The sequence below is a fragment of the Patella vulgata genome, chromosome 4 (genome assembly GCF_932274485.2).
Source record: "Patella vulgata chromosome 4, xgPatVulg1.2, whole genome shotgun sequence".
Lineage (NCBI taxonomy): Eukaryota > Metazoa > Mollusca > Gastropoda > Patellidae > Patella > Patella vulgata.
Genome location: NC_065882.2, coordinates 31,146,083 through 31,154,657, shown reverse-complemented (window position 1 = coordinate 31,154,657; position 8,575 = coordinate 31,146,083). Strand labels below are relative to the sequence as shown.

The 8,575-nt window shown below is 37.1% G+C and overlaps 1 long non-coding RNA gene across 1 annotated transcript; it reads right to left on the bottom strand.

The window, feature by feature from the left end:
- Window positions 1–204: 204 nt before the first annotated feature.
- LOC130012500 (uncharacterized) lies at window positions 205–2,218 on the bottom strand. The gene is made up of 3 exons (XR_008787936.1): window positions 1,938–2,218; window positions 479–518; window positions 205–297 (listed from the first exon to the last, which is right to left on the bottom strand). It is a non-coding gene; the product is annotated as an uncharacterized LOC130012500 (long non-coding RNA).
- Window positions 2,219–8,575: the final 6,357 nt, after the last annotated feature.

The following is an 8,575-nucleotide window of genomic DNA, read 5'->3' as shown; positions in this document are numbered from 1 at the left end:
GTTAGGTTAACATCTTCCACTACACTGCAAAGTCAGTAACATCATCAAGCTATGTAAATAGCCATCAAATTTCAATTATCTTGTATATTTATTACTATTATTTTGTATTTTAATGTTTGTATTTGTATACTATGGAGAGGGGGTCCATAGGCTAAGCCTGTTCCCCAATCCAAAATTTTCTGAATAAAATATTGTTTATAAAAAAAAGCTAACCTTTGCTAAAAGGTTAATGTTAATAACATCCACCAATTAGTCTATACACTAAACACAAGACCTGCAGCATTCAATCTCTGTGATCTGTAAATAATTAATAAAAAAACATATGAACTTACTTCAAATTTACACACTATAACTTATTACATAAACTTTATGTAGATAAGGAAAGTGAATTTTGAGATGCACTCCAATGACAAGTAGTTGAATTACATAAAAATTTACAAAAATAAGAACTGTTAATGAAAATAATAAACTGATTTACCTCAAGATAGATAATTGGAAATATTTTCTATACTTTTCTTCTGAAAAATGAAAGGGCGTAGTTTTATTATAAAACAAGGAACATGTACTACAAAAACCTATAATTATTAATGTACCCCCTCGCCAACACGTACATTTGGAATTCATTTAATATAGTTAACTAAAGAAAATGTTAAAATCACAATTAATTATGATACCACAATTACAGGCTGGTAAAATCAACACAAAGTTCATACATTAGATTATAATAACCAGAATCGACTTTAAACTGATGTCTCTCACATATCAATGCCATAACTCTTGCAGTAATCATCAGATCTCGCTGAAAATCAATAGGCGTCTTGTCTCATGACCTTAAACACTGTGTATAAATTTAAAGTCAATTGGATTTTAACTTAGCCTCTAGAGCGTTCACAAGATTTTTCAAAGTGATCAAGGGCCATAACTCTGGTAGTAATTATCGGATATCGTTGAAAATCATTAGGCTTCTTCGTCTCATGACCTTACACACTGTGTAACAATTTGGAGTCCATTGGATATTAACTTTAGCCTCTAGAGCGTTCACAAGATTTATCAAAGTGATCAAGGGCTATAACTCTGGCAGTAAATATCGGATATCGCTGAAAATCATTAGGCTTCTTCGTCTCATGACCTTAAACGCTGTGTATAAATTTAAAGTCAATTGGATATTAACTTTAGTCTCTAGAGCGTTCACAAGAAATTGTCGACGACGGACGTATAAAAATAAAACAAAGTTTAAAAGAATCAACTTAATTAACAAAAACAATAACAGAAAAGCACTTATTTTGGTGCCATCCCACGCATTGACTGGTATATAGAGCGTTTTGATCATTTGAAACTTTGAGTTTGACCTGAAACCCTATTAATTAATAAATAGGTAATATTAATAATACAATACTACTAGGCCTATTTATCAGTATTTAGAATATATATCATATGTAGGCCTACATACACTGTCATACAGTGCCTTTATTTACAAGTTACATCTGATTTATTAACTGATTATCAGACTTATCCATTTGTGTGTATCTCATTGATCATTCTCAGGCTCAAGTTATACTCCTGACAAGTCCACGAGTCACGATACTGTGACCCCCTGTTGGTTGCTGTTGTACTTACTTGTAGTTAAACTGTCACTACTACAACTTAAGGGGTATAAATAAAATGCTTGAAATGAAGTCGGACTAGGTAGATATCTAGGCCTAATTATAATGTAGACTTGTTTTCATATTGATTACCCGACGCCAAGACCACTTCTACTGTACTAGCACTTATTTCAATGTAGGCTACTTAGTTAGTAGTCTTACCCCAAAAGTTAGAAAAGACTTCGTCAGCAAAAAAAATTATTTACAATCGGTACATCTATGATTAAGATTTGATTTATGCAGTTTTTGTCAAATACTAGCCTACTATAAAGTAACAAACTTCATTTACATTACCCAGGTCAGAAAATCTCCTCAGAAAATAAAAGACAACTGTTTAGTGTTTGTAGCCCAATAAATATAAGAAGCTGACGCCGTTAAAAACAGTGTTAGCCTAAACATAAGAATATTGCGCCAAAAGCAAACCAGTTAAAAATATAATTTGCGGGTCACGGAAAGATAACTCTGTTTGGAAACATGGTTTGGTGTAGAGGAATAACCGAAGTTGGCCGAGTGAAATCTGCAGAGATATGCCGGGTTGCCGAGTGAAAAATAGAACACGACTCATTGAAGATCCAGTATTGTGCCTATCCACCATTATGGAAGATAACTGTTATACTCAAGCCAAGGAAAGTAAAATGAAAAATAAAATGAGTATTAATGAAGAACATTTATATAATATCAAGGTCGGCATTTACAAAGCACGTTGCACAGTCCCCTGAAATCCTATCTTACGAGACGTGTCTTACGGATAATTATGGTTTCAAATCGATTTTACTAGTACGAGAACGTAGCTAAAAACGTTGAGATATACTGATGTGTTTGTTTTTAGCTACGATTGGATGCCTTTAGTTCCAAGTGGCAAACTCAATTTCTTTATTAATGCATGTATCATCTTTAAAATAGATAAGTTTATGATATTATGATTAATTAAACTTACAGATACCAATGTAGTGGCACAACTGTCGCCTAACTCCAAATATTCGGGTTTAAATTAATGAAGCGTTGTTTTTGTCTGACATTTCACCGCCATCGAAATCCATTCATAGTTACTGTGCTTTCGATTGTCCTTTTGATTGGCTGTTATAAAAGCCTTATATTTAGCCCCGCCTTCCCCACATAACAATATGATGTTAATTTTACGTTACATTTACGTAAAAATGGTCAGTCAGTTTACCATCATTTTGCTCATCTTTTTAACGATAATTTTACGTCAGGAAATGACGTTAATCTAACGTAAACTTTACGTCATTTTTACGTTATATTTACGTCATTTTCTGACGTAAATCTAACGTAAACTTTACGTCATTTTCTGACGTAAATCTAACGTAAAATTTGCGTAAAGTTTACGTCATTTTCGTTAGATTTACGTCAGAAAATGACGTAAACTTTACGTTAGATTTACGTCAGAAAATGATGTAAATATAACGTAAAAATGACGTAAACTTTACGCTAGAATAACGTCATTTCCTGACGTTAAATTGTCGTTAAAAGGATGAGCAAAATGGTTGATATCTAACCGATCATTATAACGTAAATCTAACATTAAATAAACATCATTTACGGATGCAATTCTAAAGTCAAATTGTGATGAGCATTAAAACCTTCAAAATTATTCATTATTTGCGGCAGTAAATGGGAAGTACATTCAACCAATAATCAAATTTTCCTGACCCGTGGGTGAGGCTAAAAGTTGAGTGGTCCAACGTGTGTGCTTTAGATCATAAGGTCTGTCATTGAGTCAAGTGGTTTGTTTCCACACCCAACTTGAACATGGGTTTTCTCTGGGTCCTCCTACTACTAAAGATTCCTGGTGCGGATGAATTATTCAACTTGAATTGAATCACTTAGTCCCAAAGGACAGTTTATGTCTATTGGATGTTTTACCCCATTGCTCTCTATCTACCCATAACCAGTCAGAATTCTAAATGTATTGCACAGAAAAGTTAAAAATCTAGCAGAATTATATGACAAAATATACTACAAGTATGTATACATATACTTTATTTAAAAGACAAAAATATAATGTTATAAAATACAAAATACACATTTAAATATTAACAATTTTTATCCACAGCTGTTTGAGAAATGAAGACGGGCACACACAGTGTGCAGAGCTATGGCGTACTCTTATATAAAATTCCAACTGCCAAGGGATCTTTCACACACACACACACTTGAGTTTACACTGTACCTTGGTTTTTTTGTCCCTTCCGTATGACTAGTCAGCCATCCATGTCAGGTCCTCTGTCCGGCATCACTGACACGGGAAAATGTTCAAGAAAAAGGTCTACATTAGCGCTATGAAAGTGTTGATATGCATATAAGAAAGAAAAAACTGGGATATTGACCAAATTGGGCCAAAACCTATAGCCTCTATCTTATTTGCTCAAGGTATTGATGGAATAGGAGTTAACTTTGGAATGAGTGAAATGAAATGGGGTTTAATGTCCTATTCCGACAGGGCTAATGACATGGAAATATGCTATACAATGTCCTATTATATCGAATTCAAACTGCCAAGGGATCTTTCACGTGCACACCAATGTGTGCACAGGACCTCGGTCATTCGTACCATCCAAACGACTAGACTATGGAGAATTAACCAAGGAAGGCAAAGTCCTGAAAAGCTGTATATTGATAATGCTTGTCCTCTCACAATCGGAATGATTCACATTTCACACCCAGTGTACGGACAAACAGGGCCAAAATTGATATGTGGGTGTATAAACAAAGATATATACTACACCAATATTACATGTGTTGCAGAATTGGTTTAACACATTTCAAATATAATTGTAACACGGATATTTGCAATGGTTGATCCATGACAAAAGATTTGAAATATTTTGAAGAGACGCAAAAGGTTACGCCATACAGTGTGCTATGAGGGAAATTTTGCCCGGGCAGCAGCGCTATGGCCTACTCTTGTATCGAATTCCAACTGCCAGGGGATCTTTTATGTGCACGCCAATGTGTACACTGGACCTTGTTTTTTTTTTGTCCCATCCAAACGACTAGACAGCTGTCCTCGTCAGGCCCTCCGTCCTGCATCACTGACAATGGGAAACCACACCGGAAAATAAGGATGAACTTTCTCGGCCAATGCAGGGATCGAACACCCGACCTCAAGGCTAGCGAGTCAGCGTCTTACCCACTTAGCCACATGATCCCCCCTTGGCCTCTGTACATGTAGAGATGAATTTTGAGCTACCTTTATATATATATTTCTATTTTGAAAACCCGCGACAAGTATATTTATATCAAGGATGTAACCCTCTATCAGTTGACCCGTCACGGATTGGTTGCATTGGTGAACCGGTTCAAAATATTCGTTTCATATCATACCTGACCTTCAAATCCAGGAATTGTAGCCACAACGGGGATCACGTTGGTTAAGTCGGTAAGACACTGGCTATCTAGTCTGGAGGTCGGGTGTTCGATCCCTGCATTGGCCGAGAAAGTTACTCCAGATTTTCTGGCGTGGTTCTCCCTTGTCAGTGATGCAGGACAGAGGGCTAGACAAGACAGCTGTCTAGTCATTAAAATGGGACAAAAAAATGAGGTCCCATGTACACATTGGCGTGCACGTACAAGAGCCCTTGAAGTTAGAATTCGATATAAGAGAAGGCCGTAGTGCCACTGTCCGGGCAAAATTTCCCACATAGCACACTGTATGGCGTATGCCCATCTTCATTAGCCCAGTTCAGAGCAAAACAGTAGGACGTTTAACTTTCATTTCACTAGCCACAGCTCTGTTTTCTTTCACCAAAGGGGGTGGGGGGTGGATGGCTGAATGGTTAGCGTGCGCGCGCTGTATCATAAAATCTGTCATTGAGTCGAATGGCGTGATTCGAAACCCCGGTTGTACGTGGCAAGGAGTAGGGTCGCGTGTCCAACCTCGTGGGTTTTCTCCGGGTCCTCCGGTTTCCTCCCACTGCTAAAGACCCCTACGCGCAAGCGAATTATGTAAATAAAAAATTAAACCATTTGTTAGTCCCTAAATGACCTAGTTTGTGTCGAGTGGACGGTAAACCCCATTTCTCTCTCTCTCTCTCTTTCACCAAAGGGGGGGGATCAAGTGGCTAAGTGGGTAAGACGCTGGCTCGCTAGCCTGGAGATCGGGTGTTCGATCCCTGTATTGGCCGAGAAAGTTCATCCTGATTTTCCGGCGTGGTTTCCCTTGTCAGTGATGCAGGACGGAGGGACTGACAGGGGGACAGCTGTCTAGTCGTTATGGGACGAAAAACCGAGGTCCCGTGTAGACATTGGCGTGCACGTAAAAGATCCCTTGGCAGTTGGAATTCGATATAAGAGTAGGCCGTAGCCCCGCTGACCAGGCAAAATTTCCCTCATAGCACACTGTATGGCATATTCTCGTCTTCATAAGCCCAGGTTAAGAGCAGAACAGTAGGACGTTAAACCCCATTTCATTTTATTTCATTTCTTTCACCAAAGACCACATAAATACTTCATTTAGCACTTGTCATTTGAAACAGTTATAGCCTATGTCTTGTCTGGAAGAGGGGGCATCATCACATTACCATACAGGGTATAAGTCGATGTTGAGTATAAGTCAAATTGCCAAATTTTACATTTTTCCGACCTACTTCCATAATTAAGTAGAGGCGGTATATAAGACTAATGTTTTTCAACTCCATGAGTTTCGGGACTGTTATCCTAGTCTAATACCGTGCCGGTGTACGCCGAAGAAAAGTTGGGCCATATAAATAATGAGGGTCTGGGACAGTTGTCAATAACACTTGCATTTATAAACAAACATGAATCGTGATGACGAATTAGGATTCAATAAAAAAAAACAACATAGATATGGCCCATGATGAGAGAAATTTTACAATAAAAAAAATTAAGAGTGTTGGATATTGAACTGACAATGCAATCAAATGGATTTTCGGAAATGGCATTCTTATATAAATTTCATGGGCGTCAACATCTTGTTTTAGGACTAGTTACCTCCCTTAGACTTTGTTTATGATAATGTAAAAGACCGGATAATCTAGCCTATGACCGATTATTCTCAAATGTTGACAACGCAACCACACTAATATTCGTAGAATATAGAATATTTTTTTCTAGATGATAGAGACTAATAATATGCCAACATTGAAATGTGTGCATAAATATGGTATATACTTAACTACACCAATATTATACATATGTCATAGAATTTGTTACACACATTACAAATATAATCTTAATAGAGATCTTTGCTATGGTTGATCTATCAGTAAAAATTGGAAGATTTGTAAGGAACGCAAAAGGTTATTGTTTACTGGCTGCAGCAGGGAGCAATAACAGGAACACAGATGATTTTCAACTCACTGATACAACTCAGTTTAAACTTTAAGCTAAAGAGCTGTTATATAATACTGTGACAGGATATCTGCTCTAAACTAACTAGTCATCAAAGAATTGACTGTCAAAAGTTCAGACAGGAAGTATTTTAGGCCTACAATGCTTGTAAAGCTTTGGCCTACATTCTGATGATATTTGTGCTACCATAGATACACATATATTTATATCATTACATTATGTGACAAGTAGTAGTGTTTATCAAGTAGTAGTGTTGTCTAACTTTCATTATAAAGCCCATATAAATCTTTTTAGAACTTCTTTGTCATTACTGCCACCAAGGGTGCTCAAATATACATGTAGGATCTGTAAAAAAATAAATAAATAAAAAGCAACTTTATACTCCCCAAAAAAAACGTAATTGGGTTAAACGGCCTACTGTTCAGCTCCAACTGGGCTGACAGCCAACCTACTGTGGATCTGTAATGAAATGGGGTTCAACATCATACTGTGCTGCTCAAACTGGGCTAAAGAAGTTGGACAAATGCTTGAAAGTGTGCTGTGATGGAAATTTTGACTGACCGTGTGTACAAAAGAGCTTGGTTTTTTGTCCTATCCGAACAACTGTACATTAGCCCTTACCAGCCCCTCTGTCTTGCACCAGTTAAAAGAGGAACCATGCCAGAAAATCCTGATGAACTTTCTTGGCCACCACAAGAAAAAATAAGCAGGTTAGTAGGACTGAAACCTTTATGTACAAGTATGTACGGGCAAACTTGTTATTTAATGTTATATCATTTAAATAGGCCTATGTATATAAGCTTAAAGTCTTGATTATCCATTTTTCAATTAAATTAAATCATTAACATTAACCGCCAGTGTTTGAATCTGTGAACATCTCGAGCACCCGATGGCATTAAGACTTGATTATAGACTTAGCAAGTTAATACATTAAAATTTACAGTCTCAAGAAATACCTACTTAACCTACGTACAATATATAGATTTAGCTCTTGCATTATGCATTATTAAATTTGCAAAAATATCAGTACAATAACAACAAAAAAACCCAACCTGAAAAACCCATAAAAATGTTTAGAAAATACTACATGTACTTATATACTATTCAAAAAAAGTAGGGGATATTTGATTTTTAAGTGTTATTAAAGTCACCTAATGAAACTGACGAAGAAAGAAATGACAAAATGAAATGAAGTTCACATTCATCGATTTATTCCAAATGATCGTTAGACTAAGTAAGGCACAGACTGACCATTATAAGGGTAAAATGATACCCGGGGTCAAACAGCAAAGTTACCACAGCATCACAACCAAGTCAGTAACGGGTAAATCCTCCTCTGTTTGCCAAACAAGCATTGATCCGACGTGGCATACTCTTAATGAGACGTCTAAGGTCATTTTGGTCCAGATTGTCCCATTCCTGTTGCAACGCAGCAGCAAGTTCTTGGACATTGGCAGGACGTTGTTGACGTTGACGTAACCTCTGTCCAAGCATGTCCCAGACATGCTCGATGGGGGAGAGGTCGGGACTCAGTGCTGGCCAAGGTAATGTGGTGATGTTCTGTTGTTGGAGGTAACCTGTAACGATCCTGGCCCTGTGAC